The following is a 17,599-nucleotide window of genomic DNA, read 5'->3' on the forward strand; positions in this document are numbered from 1 at the left end:
AAGCGTTTTACATGTTAAATTTTACATTTAGTTTTTTGTATATTCACTTTATGAATCTGCTAATATTGTTTAATGTTTTCAGCAAACGTATACCACTTAAGTAGATGCCACGGACCCATTGCGGTCAGCGCCACCACAGATTTGGAAACGCTAATGTACATTATGTTTAGGACATATCTGCAGACCACTCCCCTATCAGCTGGCACTGTAGGAAATTGACTGAATAAATACATAATGAATCCCACAATGTACTTGGGACAGCAAATAAAAGAGGATGTGCCTGGAGAGATCCCTGGCAATGATCACATGAAGACTCTACAGGACACCCACTGAAGAGTTTCCCGGTGTCTGTTTCTGAGACCTGTGACAACTTCAGCATCAATCGGATAGAGCCCGGCTACATCACCCTTGAGTGGGGTGCCACTCACTTGCAAAGCAGAACGCTGTTGCCTGCTGCTCTTAGAACGCTTTGAAGGTCCTTTTTGCCAATCTTTCCTGACCTGCGGATTGCTGCCTCCCCTGCCGAGGACTCGCTGGTGGGAGCGAACTCTGCAATCGGCAGAGCAAGTCTAGCGCTCCCGGCTTGAGACCCGAGGGTAGAGGCTTGGGCGAACTACCAGCAGCTAGCCGGGGGACTGCGAGGACCAGCATCCTCCATCTTCCTCAGCTGGTTCCTCTTCCCCCGGTGGCCACGCCCACGGACACGCCCACCGCCGACCGCCCTCAAAACCTTTCGTGGCACCCGCTCCGCGGGTGCCACTCACTTGCAAAGCAGAACGCTGTTGCCTGCTGCTCTTAGAACGCTTTGAAGGTCCTTTTTGCCAATCTTTCCTGACCTGCGGATTGCTGCCTCCCCTGCCGAGGACTCGCTGGTGGGAGCGAGCTCTGCAATCGGCAGAGCAAGTCTAGCGCTCCCGGCTTGAGACCCGAGGGTAGAGGCTTGGGCGAACTACCAGCAGCTAGCCGGGGGACTGCGAGGACCAGCATCCTCCATCTTCCTCAGCTGGTTCCTCTTCCCCCGGCGGCCACGCCCACGGACACTCCCACCGCCGACCGCCCTCAAAACCTTTTGTGACACCCGCTCCGCGGGTGCCACTCACTTGCAAAGCAGAACGCTGTTGCCTGCTGCTCTTAGAACGCTTTGAAGGTCCTTTTTGCCAATCTTTCCTGACCTGCGGATTGCTGCCTCCCCTGCCGAGGACTCGCTGGTGGGAGCGAGCTCTGCAATCGGCAGAGCAAGTCTAGCGCTCCCGGCTTGAGACCCGAGGGTAGAGGCTTGGGCGAACTACCAGCAGCTAGCCGGGGGACTGCGAGGACCAGCATCCTCCATCTTCCTCAGCTGGTTCCTCTTCCCCCGGCGGCCACGCCCACGGACACGCCCACCGCCGACCGCCCTCAAAACCTTGACATGGACAGACCACTTTTTGATTCCCTTTACGTTGAATGGTGAACCATCAACTACTGGGACTAAGCCAGTACCTACAATTGACCGTAGATGGTCAAAACTTAACAAAGAGAAAAGGACTGCTTCCTACATTTGAAGATTGTATTAAACAATCTCTTGATGAAATCTTTCCAATCACCTTGATCAAAGAAGTCAAAAAGAACAATCTGCACCATGGTTTACCTCTCACCATTTATCCTTAAAAAAGAATGCAAAAAACTAGAATGGAAATGGAGGAAAAATATGAGGATCACCAGAAACACTCTTATCAACTTGCAATTAGAAAATGTCACCTTGAAATTAAAAAGGCCCGAGCCTCTTACTAAGAAGCCAAAATTGGCAAGGCAGCCAACTCCCCAAGAGAACTATTCCAAATTGTCAAATCCCTTACCACACCAAGGTCGGGAAACAATCTCCCAATCACTACAGTAGCACACTGCAATGAACTTGAAAAAAAAATTCAGAAAATAATTTTTGACATATAATGCACTACAACAGACTAAACATGCTATTAATCTCCTCTCAGAGAATCACTTGCCTAACATACCCTCCGTTTGCTTGTCAAACTCCCTCCCCCATCTCCAGTGTTAATCCCACCTCTATTCCGCAGAGTGAAATTTGGATCCCCTCTGGACCCTGAACTGCCCCACATATTCCTTCAAGGAGCCAAAGTTATCTTCCCTACACTATTAGACCGCCTCAATCTCTCTCTCAGGACTGGACTGGTCGCCCCCACTTTGAAAAATGTGGTGGTCAAACCTCTACTAAAAGAAGTAATCTGGACTCCTCATGCCCTGGGAATTACATGCCAATATCACCGCTTCCAGACCTATGGACCATGTTAATCAAAGTATTTTCTTATTTCTTGCAGAAAACTCTCTCTTTCACCCCACACAGACAGGATTCCGCCCACAATATAGTACAGAAACAGTCCTCCTAACAGTCATAAAGGAGCTAAAAATGCTGCAGGACCAGGGTGGAGCCGCTGCTATTATCCTCCTTGACCTGAGTGCAGCGTTTGATACGGTTGACCATAAAATAATTATACAAAGAATCAGTAAAGCTGGAATAAAAAAAGTCTCTCTCAATTGGCTCACCTCCTTTTTAAAGCACAGGTAATTTCAAATCTGTGAACACTCATGCTACTTGGACGTTTTCCCCTGAAGTGTAGGGTACCGCAGGGCTCTGCCCTCAGCCCCATACTTATTAACCTATACATGCGCCTGCTAGGTGACATTATTCAGGAATTCGGGTTGTTGATCATTTCATATGCTGATGACATACAACTGGTCATCTCCCTTATGCCTGAGAAAGGATCAGATTACCAACAGTTGTCTCCCTGTCTAGAAAAGGTTGCTAAGTGGAAGGCAAACTGCTGTCTCAAGCTTAATGGGGAAAACAGATCTGATGATTCTGGGGAATACACGAGACCCTCAACCATCTCTAGAATGGCCAGAGAGTTTGGGCAATCCATCTGCCCCCTCCTCCCCCATAAAAAGGTTATAAAAACTGGCTGGGTGGTTCAATTTCTATGATTGCACAAGCACAAAAACTGGCAGCAACCTGCTTTGGCCTCCTTTGAACTCTTTGCAAAATCCTAGCTCTCTTACCCATCGCTTCCTGAAGAATTGTGGTCCAATCTCTAGTTCTCTCTTCACTGGACTATGGGAACTCCCTATATATAGGTTCCCCTAAATGTATCGAAAAGGCTCCAGGTCTTCCAAAATACGGCACCAAGGACTCTATGCATAACCCAAAACAAGGCCCAAAATGCCTTGGCTTCTCTCCATTGGCTCCCCATCTAGGAAAGGATAAAATTCAAAACATTAAGTCTTGCATTTAGAGGGTTTAACTCCAAAGGACCCTTCCTGATTAGGCCACTCTTGATACCATGCATCCCTAGTAGGGTTTTAGGATGTTCTACCACCCAACTCCTGAAGGTATCTCGAATTCACAGAACTAGATGGGGGGGAAGATCCTTCTCACATCTTATTCCTAAAGTTTGGAACTCACTGCCCATAGCATTAAGAAGCCTAGACAATGAGACACAGTTTAGGAAAGTGCTTAAAGCCTGGCTCTACCCCTACTAATCAAGACCTCTTCATATGGACCCCTGTTAGCTCATGGGCAACGCTATGGATCATATAGCGCGCGGAAGCCTTTGGGTGGCCGTGCACTTTTGAAGTCCGCATAGTTTGGATTAGATTAGCTCTCACAAGAAACATGGGGTATCTTGAAGTCACCTGACCGCCATACTGGAGATAGAAGAGCATCCATCTTAAGTTCCGGCAGTAATGAGCAGTGTGCCATTCACCATTCAGCACAACTACCAACCTCATGACTCAACACGTCAGCTGGAGCTACACCACAAACACTGCACCATCTGTAGCAGCAGGAGCAACTCTACTGACTCCAGGAACTCAGAGTTAGCAGGAGCAGATGCTGGGAAAGACACTAAGGAGTCTTCGCTTCAGCTTGTGCTACCATGCTTCACAAATGAGGGATGTCATGTCAGAGATGTGTCTTTTCCTCTAAGGAGTGTGGAGATGTCATGAGGTGTATGATAAATCCCCCCTGGTCCACAGGCAAGATATTGTATGCTACTTTGTGCCCAGGGGACGGGACAGGACGAGTTGGGAGGACAAGGAAGGCATTCCTGAGCAAGATAGAACAAGGACATCATTGCTGGAGATATGTTTTCTCAAGTGTGTAACAACAAATTTAACAGAAAGTCCAATTCAATATAGATATCTTGTTTCTACATGTCTGCTTACTCCACATGCAATAGACTACAGTGGCAAACTGGGACCAGTGCTTAATTTGTAAAAAAAATATAAATGTGAGGGCCCTCGTCAGGAGGCCACTGCAGCTTGTAACACCCATTGCCCCCTCTAGCACTGCCAATGACAAAACCAACACAGCTACTAACAATCACAATCCTACAAGTGTGACAATTCAGACTATACCAGCCCCCAAAAGCTATGAGAATGATTTGGGTGACAGGTATGGTATTCAACACTTTTAATGTATTTTGAATCAATAAACAACTATTATTGTGTCCTTGTCGGAAGCAGACAAACAGTGCCACCATATGGCAGACTATCATAAGTGCAGTGTTGATAAATAAGGGTCAGTGCCGAGCACCGGATCCACCGGCTCAAATTAAGCACTGACTGGGACACAATTACTAAATTGAGATGTTTTGCAAAGGGCACATGCATGTGTCTTTTACTACGTTAGAGGCTTGGTTCTTGCTGCAAACCCAATTTCTTTGTTTCCCGGAAGTCTTGCGTTGAAATCTTGGATGCTTCTTCATCGAAACGCATGTGCCCTGCATGCCCGTGATTGGAATCACCTAGAGTAGGAGGTGGTGTGAAGGTACATTTCACTGCCAGTAGAAGTACTGATGCTGTTGGAAGCCCCTGAGATCAGTAGGTGTGGTCAAATTGCTCCAACTGCACTGCTCCAAAGCTGTACATGCATGCGGGAGAGCATGAGAACTCAGCAGTAGCAAGGAAAATGACACAGACTGGGCTACGAGAAAGAACACCATTGAGGGCAAAAATGTAATACCTGTACATCAGTGCTTCTTAACCTTTTGACTTCTGTGAGACCACAGTGAATCACTAATAATATTTGAACCTGAAAACATGCACAAGAATACAGAAACATGTATACAGACAAATTATGCAATATTTTATTTAATTCACAAACACAAAATATACAAAAATCCACATTTTTATAGGAAGGTTGGAGCTTTTCAAAATGTGGTCTTATTTTCTAAAAGTTTAAGTGACGTCACTTTGTCTTTTTTCCCCTAATGCATGGTCGCTTTTTGTCAGCGCATAGTGGTGGTTCAATTGAAGCCACCATTCGTCCACACTAGATTCATACTTACGCTGCTCCCACAAATCAAGCTAATGATACCAACTTAACTTTTAGCCAACAATTTCAAACTCCTCTTTTTACAAAGCGTTTTACATGTTCAATTTTACATTTAGTTTTTTGTATATTCACTTTATGAATCTGCTAATATTGTTTAATGTTTTCAGCAAACGTATACCACTTAAGTAGATGCCACGGACCCATTGCGGTCAGCGCCACCACAGATTTGGAAACGCTAATGTACATTATGTTTAGGACATATCTGCAGACCACTCCCCTATCAGCTGGCACTGTAGGAAATTGACTGAATAAATACATAATGAATCCCACAATGTACTTGGGACAGCAAATAAAAGAGGATGTGCCTGGAGAGATCCCTGGCAATGATCACATGGAGACTCTAAAGGACATTCACTGAAGCGTTTCCCGGTGTCTGTTTCTGAGACCTGTGACAACTTCAGCATCAATCGGATAGAGCCCGGCTACATCACCCTTGAAGGCCTCGTGGTGCTGGGAGAATGAGCTGCATGTTCTCCTATTGGTTGAACATCCAATCTTGACGTTCTTTCTGAACTGCTGGAGCGAAGGTGAGGCTCTGAGGTGCAGGGGAGGCTTTTCCAGGTCTTAGCCGCCACTGTCACTTGCTGGCAACTCTGTACAGTGGCACTTTCCTGGTAGACTAAGAGTGAACTGTTCTGCTTTTATCACCCATGCCTGAAAGTCCCAAGACCATGTTCTCTTATTCTATGCAGCCTTTGAGGGGAAGCCTGCTCTGCTGACTCAATGCAGCACCATTAACCAGGTAGCATGTTCTAACAGGTTGGTGTTCTGTGAAATGGTGCTACACTGCATGTCCATGTTAGAGAACAACAAGGGGCCCCAATTTAGTCAGCACAGGACCTCGGGGAGCATACTATTTAAGAACAACAGCGGTCCCATGCATACACAATGTTTGTAGGTAAATAAATATAGACAGAATCAGTTCTATATTTTAGAGCGACATGTCCAGCCGGACAGTGGTCTTTAAATTTACTCAATATGCAGAGAGTTACAACCAGAAGGGATACCTTCAACATTCACCAGTGTGGGGCACAAGCCTGTACCCTGACACTCCTAGATTCCACACTAAGAGGAGAAAAAGGAGGGCTTTTGTAAGGCAAAAAGTGACGTTTTTCTGTTTCAAGATTCATATGTACAGAAATATCATGAGGCACCATTTACAATACATTTACATATCAATCAGGTTATGTATAAGGTGCGAGGCAAGTCGACGGCGTTTCGGTCTCACTACATTAGATCATGGAGACCATCATCAGGACATTAGGTAATGCCTTAGCGTATATAAAGCCTCTAATTGCCTAAGGGAGGGAAAGAGGAAAGGAATTGACATATGTACATTTTCATAAATTATTTCTGTGATTTGGAGTGATCTTATTTATAAACAGGCGCGGTGACTTCGTGGCGTTTATCTATTAACTCCAGGTGGATGACATGCGGAAAACCACTTTCATTCACATTTGAGACTAACTGCATGCGTAAGCGCAAGGGGACCGAGTGGGTGACCAAGGGTGGGCTAATTGGTCATGCGTTGGGGTGAAGTGACATAGGGTACTATCATAAGTGTACACGTGTAGATAGGTCACGCGTTGGGGAGAATTGACCTAGGGTACTGAGAATAGTGTGCACGTGTACCCGTGTAGATTCATGAAGGAGTGATTGAAGCAGTCCGCAACCGCCAGAGTGTGGAAGGTACCGCGGAGTGCTGGCAAAAAGTCGGAGTGAGTTCAAATAATAAGTGACTTGGTGATAGAAAAGTAATAGGTTCGGAGCGGGGCGCAAGTTCTTAAAGAAGCCTACCGCGTTGAATGCCCAAACCGGATCGGCGGCAGCGCGAGAATGACCGTTTCGTGACGGCGAGCCCTGGAAATAAAATGATTAAGAGGAATCAGTGACGTGCATTAAAGGGAGCGGTTCCATGGTGAATAATACGGCGCCGAGCGGGTCTTACCAAAAATCGGGCTGAAACCGGGATACCGCTTAACAATGTTGTAATCGACGGAGCCATGGGATAGCCTGTTGAAAAAGGACGGGATCAGAACAAGGTTGCAGGGGGATTAGGGAGGGATTCTACACACGCCCTAAGGCTGTTGCTTACCGGGTCAGTCGGCAGTATGGATTGTATCCTGGCTTCCTCGTGGGGAAGTACGGATGGTTGTTATAAGGGCTCTGGTTGGTCGGCGCTACCGGGGCACAGAAATAAAGAGTGGACTACCGAACGGCCATCTTGGGAGTGAGGGGGAGTTTTAGTACATGGTGGTGAAGGTGCGCAGTGACAGTGAATAAGGTTATAAAAACACAGTTAACAGTTATCTACAATATTGACATAAATTATTTACAAGGGAAGCATTACATTAGGGGTCTGAAACAGCCCAGTGAGAAACACAGAGTTCATTTGCAACAAGTAATTGGATTAGATTAAAGAAGTCCAGTCCTCTTGGAGGTTTAACCCAGAGTTTAAACTGTCCGTTTTGAGGATCCATTTAAGCTCTTCCTTGTTGAGCATACGGGTTAGATCTCCGCCTCTTGGTGGGATGATGATTTGGTTGATAACAGTCCAGCGAATTTCATTCTCTGTGTGTCCTTTCATGGAAAAATGTTCTACTAGTGGGGCATTGGGTGTCCCACAGCGGATCCTGCTTCGATGTTGGGATATTCGGAGTTTTATTTTTTGTTTCGTTTGACCCACATATATCAGATTGCATGGACAAAAGATAGCATAAATAACATTACAGCTGTTACAGTTGGTAAAGGTCATTAATTCACTCTTCACATCCTTGAAAACAAATTCCTTGCAATCCACTGTAAAGTTACACACCACACATGACCCACACTTAGAGTGGCCTCGTAGGGGGGGTAACTGCCAGTGGTCATTGAGTGTAGTATTCACGGGAGATGTGGCGGGTAGGGCTGCCCTAACCAGCTGGTCCTTCAGATTTTTACTTTTGCGGAAAGCAAATAGAGGGGTTTCCCACTTGAGTTGTCCAGAGTTGAGTATGTGCCAGTTCCTTTTTATGCTTTGTTTGATGCGATTGGAGATGGGGGAGAAGGTAGTGACACATACCGTTTTGTCAGTGGTTGGTTTGGGTTTGGGTTCAAGGAGGGTCTCACGGGGGCAGTACCATGCCCTTTTCATGGAATTTTTTACCAAGCGGCGTGGGTAACCCCTGGATCTCAGTTTGGCTGAGAGGGTATTGGCTTCACAAAAATAGTGCTCTTTCTTGAAACAGTTCCTCCTAAGCCTTAGAAATTGGGAATAGGGGAGGCTGTCTCTCAGAGCCCTTGGATGGCAGCTACTGTAGCTAAGAAGAGTATTTCTTTCTGTGGGCTTGCGGTAAAGGGATGTATAAAGTGTACCACCCTGATGTTGTATAGTTAGATCTAGAAACGCAATATGACTTTTACTGTGAGTAAGGGTAAAGGACAGACCGTTGCAATTATTGTTAAGCCAGTGTAAAAGATTCGGAAGATCATCGAGGGACCCACCCCAAATGAGGAAAATGTCGTCAATATAACGTTTCCAAGTAAGCAACCCTAGATTGAATGGGTTGCTGGGGGTTAGAATAGTATTAACTTCCAACCAGTCCATGTACAGGATGGCCAGAGTAGGAGCAAAAATCGCTCCCATACTGGTTCCACGTACCTGCTGGTAAAATTGTGAGTCAAACATAAAAAAGTTTTGTGTGAGGCAGATCTCAAGAAGTTGCACTATGAACAGAGTAGGTACTCTATGTGGGCGCGGTCTCATGTTGAGTATACTTTCCATAACAATGAGCGAATCTCGCTGGGGTATGTTGGTATAAAGAGACTCTACGTCCAAAGTGCATAGAGTCTCTTTATCACAGTCGAATGGGTGATTCTCAATAAGATTTATCATATGCATACTGTCTCGAATGTAGCATTGGGTTTCAGGCACAAAGTCTTTAAGAAAATAGTTAACGTAGTGGCCCAGGGGTTCTAGTACCGAGCCACATCCAGACACAATGGGTCTCCCTGGAGGGTTGTCTAACCTTTTGTGAATTTTCGGAAGTGTATATATTACCGGAATTCTGGGGTTGGTGATGTTCAGAAAATTATATTCAAGTTTACTGAGATAGCCGTTGTCAACGCCTTCTGTCGTAACTTGTTTGATAAGTGTCTGTAAGCCTCTGGTGGGGTTACAGGGCAGTTTGCAATAGTGGTCAGTGTTAGAAACCTGACGTAGCAATTCGTCCTTATAGTTCTCAATATTCTGTAACACTATTCCCCCACCCTTGTCTGCTGGTTTGATGACAAGATTAGAGTTATTTTTTAGGGTGGAGATGGCGACTTTTTCATCCAGAGAGATGTTATAGGGTATGAACAGATGGGATTGGGCCAGATTGGAGGTTTCTTTTAGGATAACCTTTTCAAAGGTAGTGATTTCCTTTGGGATCATATTGGAGCTGGGTGAAAAGGTGGAAGGGGGTCTAAAGGGAGTGATGGCCAGCTTGGGTTCTGAGGGGTGTAATTCAAAGAATGCCCGAAGTCTAATCTTGCGAAAGAAACCCATTAATTCTGATTGTAAATCAAGAAAATTGGGGTAGATTGTAGGGACAAATGATAAGCCCTTACTTAGAATAGAGACCTCCTGGCTGGACAAGGTGTGTTTGAATAGATTAAATACCGGGATGGTGTCTATGTTTTCGCTTTCTGTTACCATTGGTAAAATTTGTGACGGGTTTGTCTCTCCCCTGGGGGATTGTGTCATCTCTGCTGTTGCTTCACTCGCCCTCTTTTCGGGGGTTCGGTGTTGCCTCTGGATAAAAAATGCTGGCCTTGGTTGCGTGTAGGGCCACTTGGTCCTTCACCTGGGTCGGAGCTATCAGAGGATTCTGCGGATGAATCAGTAAAGCCAACCACTGTGTTTCTTCTGTTGAAGCGGCCCCAAGGTCTTGGGGTCTGTTGGTGTGGGTTAAAATTACGATTCGTGTAGAAATCTTTATGCAGATAGGGGTAGGCACGTTCAAGAGAAAAAGCTTTAATATCTTTTTTTACTTTGTTTGACTTTTCATTTTGTTCTATGCGGTGGAATTCTAGAACGGTTTTTTCAATCTTTTCAAGTAGGTTTTTTGCCTCAGTGACACCGTTGTTATCAGTTATTTGTTGTTCTAGGTCTTTAATAGATTCAACCAGTTTTTTTAGTTCTTCGCTTGCCGTTTCTATTCCTAAGACTAACCAATGTCTAGAGCAGGTGGTGCCTATGCTACTGAATCCTGTAATATATTTGGGATTGTCAGTAAAGACTCCGGGAATATTTCTGACTTGTAAACCAAGGGGAATGGTGTTTGATTTTAGGTATTGGGTCAGCATAAGAATCATTAGTTCCAATCGAGCATGTTTTTTCTTTTGTTTCTCCAAATCCTCAGAGAGACTCGAGCTCGCTGCTGTGGTACTGTCTTCCTGGTCAGTAAACAAGGAAGGACCTGCGCAAATCTTATTAATTTTTCTCCTCTTAGTGTGGAATCTAGGAGTGTCAGGGTACAGGCTTGTGCTCCACACTGGTGAATGTTGAAGGTATCCCTTCTGGTTGTAACTCTCTGCATATTGAGTAAATTTAAAGACCACTGTCCGGCTGGACATGTCGCTCTAAAATATAGAACTGATTCTGTCTATATTTATTTACCTACAAACATTGTGTATGCATGGGACCGCTGTTGTTCTTAAATAATACACTGCATGTCCATGCACACAGATATAGAAGGTTTCATCTATGGGTGGCCAGAAATGGGAGGCTTGACCAGAAGGCTCATTCTACCTCCTCGCATGAGTGGCAATGGACGTTCTATGAAAGAAGAAGACAGGGGGATAATACCCTTCTCTGTAGCAGTGGATCAAGCAGCTGGCACTAGGGTCAGCTGTGGGTGGATTGTGGAAAGTCCAAGCGTTGCTCCACCTTGTTGCTGAAAATATGCCTGTGAGAAGGAGGGTGAGGAGAAGAGAGGAACGGGTAGGTGATGGGAGTTGAGTAGGCATAGCTTGTTGGCAAAGGCGATCCCACTGATATTGGTCTCTACATAATGTGCATTTGGTTTCAAACTAACAGTTGTGTTCAAAATACCTGGGTGATATCCAATCCGACATGACAATAGGTTCAGCCTTAATTGCTCATTTTAATGTTTTCCTACAACTGTGCTTTACATATTGAAGAATTGGGGGGCATATTACCAACAAAGTGGCGAATAGAGGTGTTAGCCGCCTTGGCTTAACGCCTCTCTTCGCCACTTCGGAAACGCTAGGCTGCACCATATTACCAAGGATATGGTGCAGCCTAGCGTTTCCCCCTGCGATGGCGATACGTTTTACAAATTAACGCCAGCGCAGGCAGGGAAGGTTTGTGTATGTACAGGAAGGTGTTCCTTCATGCACATAAACAAAGCTTTTTTTTTTATTAAGTTTTATTAGCAACTTAAGAGTACAACATACAGCGCACATCTACAAAAACGTATGCATATCACCGCCAAGGTACATTGGAAATCCGTACATTGTAAATGGCACAGTTAGTCAGTTCACAGCGTATACAGCCCTTGCCAAATTGCAAAAATAAACACCCAACTTTCCCCCAAATCCCCCCACCCCCTTCCCACCTACCAGGTTGTACCAACACTGCAAAGCCGTCTCCGCGGGGCAGTTCTGTCCGTGCTTGCGCCTTTCGGTAGATATAGCGTACAGTGAGTAGTATCATATTGACAGTACAGTATAGCACTCATATCTTACAATGTAGTATGACTGTAATCTGTGATACATCCAGAACAGTGTTCACATCGACCTATGTGTCAAGCAGGTCAGGGTGTGCAATCATGTATGTCGTCATTGGGCTCCAGAAGTCCTTTGGGCGGGAAGCCTCGGGCAGCTCCTCCCCGTAAGCTAGCAATTGGTCTCTACAGTATGACAGGTCAGTAAGCCACAATTTGACAGTGGGAGCTGAACGTGCACCCCACCTCTTTGCCACGACACGCCTTGCCAGCAAAGTGGCTACCGCCACTAGGCGGCAGTTAGCGAGCTTTAGCCCATTGACATAACCTAGGAGGCACAATTCAGGAGTACATTCAACTCGTTCCAGTACCACTTCCGATAAGATGCGAGCTACCGCACCCCAGAACTCCGCCACCTTCCCGCACAGCCAAGCCACGTGTAGGAAATCCGCATCCTCTATTCCACATCTCACACACCTTGCAGACTCACGCAAACCATACCGATGGAGCTGTAGTGGAGTATAATATATTTGATGCAGAAACTTAAAGTGGATAATCCTAAGATTACAATTGGCAGTCAAGCGCCCTGTGAGTTGACAACAAGCCGACCATGTTTCCATCGGGAGTCGGGTGCCCAGTGCCGTTTGCCATCATTGATGTGACGAATGTTCATCAAACTCAGTTTCTCTCTGAGAGGCATGGTAAAGGCGAGTTATGAGCCCTTTACGACTCGTACCCGTCAGCATCACCTGCAAGGCCCTGAGGGTTACAGGTTCCTCCGGGAATTTCGGGTAAACATCCAGTACTGCCTGCCGAACGCGGATATACATGAATCTGAACAGAAGGGGTCGATTGACGCCCTGTTGGGCTTCCTCCAGAGTTTTGAATCGACCTCCAGTGTACAGGTCACCCATACGAACCACACCGGCAGCCGAGAGCTTTTTCAAGGCAGCGGGCTCCCTCGCAGCTGAGATTCCCGGATGGGAAGCTAAAGGTAGGAGACGAGCATAGAGATACGGAAGTGGAACCCTAGCAGCCAGGGCCTTCCACGCCCAAGACGTGCACCAGGCAAGGTTAATTTCCTGGCAAGGTCCTCCTGACCTGCCCGAAAGGATCATAGCTTGTACCGGGATAGGACGAACCGCATCTGTTTCAATCACCACATGCGGCTGGAAGCGCTGCGGGAAATGCCAGTAATGCGCAAAATGCGCCTGTGCACAAAGGTAATATAAGCGAATATCCGGGGCTTCAAAGCCTCCTCTGTCAAATGGTTGCAATAGGAGGTCCCAGCGGCATCTTGCTTGCTTGCCTCCCCATATAAATTTGAGTAAAGCTGACTGCAACGTCTGAAAGAAAGCCAGATTCAGCCTGATGGGGACATTGATGAAAACATACAGTAATTTAGGCAGGAACACCATTTTAATAACCGCGATCCTATCCGCCAGGGACAAAGGAAGACGTGCCCACCTCTCAGCTTGCATAATGGCGCGACCATGGTTCTCTGCGACCACCACTGTGGGGTCTCTATGAACCAGTACCCCAAGATACTTTACTGGTTCTGTAGCCCATGTCAGGGGAAAGTCCAAGTCGACCTCCTTTGTGCGCTCCGTTAGAGGAAAAACCACGGATTTGGACCAGTTTATGCACAAGCCCGAAAATCTATCAAATTGGACATATTCCCTCAGAAGCGGGGATAGATAGTTGGGGGGCTCCCGGACATACAGAAGCATATCGTCCGCATACAGTGATACGATCAAGGGGTGCTGCCGGAATCGCAAGACCGCAGCCGAATGTTTTTGGGGAAGCTTGCACGCTAGTGGCTCAATTATCAAGGAGAAGAGTATCGGTGATAGGGGGCAACCCTGTCGGGTGCCCCTCCCAATCGGAAATAGGGGGGAGACCCTGCCATTAACCCTAACCCTGGCAACAGGACCACTATAAAGAACCTGAATCCAATGAAGAAAGAAGGAGGAAACCCCATTAGAGTCAGGACCGTGAACATGTAAGACCAATGCACAGAATCAAAGGCCTTAGCCGCGTCTAGTAACACAGCCATGGCCTGGAAGTCAGGTTCAAAATAGTGCAGTGTGGAAAATAGGGTACGTAAATTATGTGTAGTGGACCTCTCCATCATGAAGCCAGACTGGTCCGGCAGGACCAGAAGAGGAACCAGGGGCTGAAGTCTGGTGGCGATCACTTTTGCAAAAATTTTGGTGTCGATGTTGATGATGGACAGTGGCCTGTACGATCCTCATTGATTAGGGGGTTTGTCTGGTTTCAATAGAGTGACAGTAAGGCCTCACGAAGTGACGGCGGAAGATGCCCATTGTCATATGCCTCCGCAAATACCTCCAGCAGCCGGGGAGCCAATAGTGTTGCAAACGTCTTATAAAACTCACTAGGCAGCCCATCCGGTCCGGCAGCTTTGCAGGCAGGTAATGCCATTATAGCATCTCGCACATCTTCCTCTCCGTACGGTTGCACCAACTATTCATGATGCGCATTGGACAACCAACCCAGTGCCACATCGTCTAGGTAGGCATGCGTTGCCTCATCAGAAGGAGACTCCCGGGCAGCATAGAGGTCTGTGTAGAACTGCAAGACAACCTCACACAGGGCGTCTGCTGAGTGGCATGCCTCACCTGCATCATCAATGAGCTCATGTATGTGCTCCTGACTTCAGGTCTCCCTCAGCCTCTGAGCCAGGGATCTGCTCGGCTGCCCACCTTCCCCATAATAGCGTGCCACCCGGCGCTGAGAGCAGTGCCACAATTCCTGGTCTACAGTGTCATTATGTTCCGAGACAAGTTCTCGGATCTGAGCTAGCTTATCCGCAGACGGCTCGCTCCAACTCACTAATCTCCATAGCTAGTTTCCGTATCCGGCGTCTAATATCCCGCAGCACACCCGCCTGAGCCCCTATGCAAGCCCCCCTTATGGTGACCTTAAAGGCCTCCGACAAGACTCCGGCGCTATCCACTGTCCTTTCATTCTCTGTGAAGTAATGCCCAATCGCTTCTTCTATAGTGTGTTTGAACACCGGATCCTTCAATTCAGACGGTTGAAGGCGCCAGGCAAATGGCGGGGCCCCACAGTCCGGCAACGCCAATTCCAGGAGCACAGGAGAATGGTCGGAGAGCGTCCTGGCTGCATGACACACACTCTGGACCCAAGGATACACCCCTTCTGAAATCAACCAATAGTCAATGCAGGACCACGAGCCGCGCCCTGAAGACACACAAGTACTCTCGCGCACCTCTGGATGACGCAGCCACCCAGCATCTATCAGACCCCACAACAATTCAGATGCATTTTTCGGACGGGCGTCACTCACTCCCTGTCTATCCTTAAACACATCCAAGTACACATTGAAATCGCCACCCCAAATAATTTCAGCTTGAGGAAAACCGCTGAATCCTGTGCCACACATCAGAGAAAAAAGCCGGATCATCCACATTCGGCCCATAGATGTTCACTAACAACACACTCTCGCTTCCCAGTCTGCCATGAATTATCACACATCGTCCACAGTCATCCGATTCAGTCTGAATTTCAGTAAAGGGAACCCCCTTCTTCACTAATGTGAGTACACCTCTAGCAAACGAGGAATAGGAGGAGGAAGTACGCACACCAGCCTACCGGGCGCCAACATTCCGTACCGAGGCAGAGGTCAAATGTGTTTCCTGAAGGAAAGCCACCTTCACACCCATTCTATCCAGTCCTGCAAACACCATCCTGAATTTCTGCGGGGAGTTCAGCCCACGCACATTCCAAGTGGCAAATTTAATGGAGCTACCCATTGTCTGGTGGTAGGTGTACTAATAAGTAGATAATAACACCGGTTCGATACATTCTCAGAGCGCAACGGACATCTCGGATCCGAACTGTACACCTGGTAGCAATGAACCAACAACCCCCCCTCCCAACTCGCCCCGTCCCGCCCACCTCCGACTTCAGCACCCCAACCATGCCAAAGCCACCTCCAATCCCAACCTAGCCCTCCCCCCCATCACCCACAACAGAAAACAAAAGTTGGGGTATACCCATATAGAGGGGGCGCAGATGCGCATTCCTGCCGCGTAGCAGGAGTTGACAGGGGGGCATTGTGGCACATCCGGCGCCATATCATTATACGTTTATAAATCCTAGCATCATGGTATAACTCAAGAGACCCAGACTCCAAAATAAACAACTCAGGTCTAGACAGGCATGAATCCCTCCGTAACTTTTGTTTTTTTTCCCCTTTGTTGTTATGTTTTGGAGTAGGTGGTATCCAAAGAGTAAAAGAGTCAAAGTCGCTAAAGGCTCACCAGTGACAGCCAGTATATAACACTCCTGACATCCATAACATTTTCAGTTCCACTGTGTCTGTAACAGTCCACCCTTCATAAGACAAGAAGTAGATTTACAGATAGGATGGGCAACTAATGAAAACCATCTAACATATTATTGTGCACAGTGTCCCAAAGGTCTAGCTGTCTCTCTAGGGCAGTAATCACAGTTACACACCAGGAAGAGCCCTCAGCACTCAGCGTCTTCCAGTTCCTCCCCTCCTGTCGCTTCCGCAGAGGCCCGCCTCCTCCGCTTCAACTTTTTTGCATAATCCATAGCAGCCTTAGGTGAAGAAAAAATCTTATTGTCCGAAGCTGCGCCAATACGCAAGCGGGCAGGGTACAGCATTGCAAAGGGGACCTCCTCCGAGTGCAGAAACTGTTTCACAGTGGCGAATTCCCTGCACGCGGCCTGCACTGCAACAGTAAAATCAGGAAAGAAGGCAAGGGAGTTCCCCTGATGCTCTATGGCTCCCTTTTCTCGCGCCAATCGCCAAATCGTGTCCCTGTCCCTATAGTTCAAAATCCTAGCAATTATAGGACGCGGAGGTGTTCCTGGGACTGGGCGGGCAGCCAGCAAATGGTGTGCGCGCTCTACAATGAACATAGGGGAGAGGTGTTCCGTGCCAAAGATGTCTTTAATGAGGCGTTCCATATAGGTCTCTATTTTCCCCACATTTGTGGATTCCGGCAGTCCCGTAACGCGGATGTTATTGCGTCGGGACCGCGCCTCCAAATCTTCGTTCTTCGCCTGTATAAGCGAGAGGACCTTCTCCATATTCAGGGCCTTATCTGTAACTGTGGACAGACCATCTTCTGCGGCAAAGACCCTCTGCTTCACCTCACCCATGCGCACGCTTTGTTTTTCCAACTGCGAAGACATGTGATCTAGTCTGTGGTTGGCGGCCGTCAATGCGCCTTCTATGGATTGTAAGGTCCGCTGCATGGCAACCAGTGTAGCCTCAAGGGTGGGGGGCCCATCCGATACCGCATCCACCTTAGAGTGCGAGGCAGGTTTCTGTGGGGTCTTAGGGGCACGCCGAGATTCAAATGTTAGTTTAGGCTGTGTCTTATCAGGTCGGCGCATGGCCCCAGACCGCAAAACGCCAGTCAGTGCAGGAAGAGGGGCAAGGTAGGAGTCGGGCGTGCTATGTGGTCCAGACTTGACA

At 47.2% G+C, this 17,599-nt stretch overlaps 1 long non-coding RNA gene across 1 annotated transcript; it reads right to left on the bottom strand.

Annotated features, from left to right (window-relative positions):
* Positions 1-6,193: 6,193 nt before the first annotated feature.
* LOC144798864 (uncharacterized) lies at positions 6,194-7,397 on the bottom strand. Its single transcript, XR_013603681.1, has 3 exons — positions 7,338-7,397; positions 7,187-7,249; positions 6,194-6,687 (listed from the first exon to the last, which is right to left on the bottom strand). It is a non-coding gene; the product is annotated as an uncharacterized LOC144798864 (long non-coding RNA).
* Positions 7,398-17,599: the final 10,202 nt, after the last annotated feature.

This window comes from Lissotriton helveticus, chromosome 12, assembly GCF_964261635.1.
Source record: "Lissotriton helveticus chromosome 12, aLisHel1.1, whole genome shotgun sequence".
Classification (NCBI taxonomy): Eukaryota; Metazoa; Chordata; class Amphibia; order Caudata; family Salamandridae; genus Lissotriton; species Lissotriton helveticus.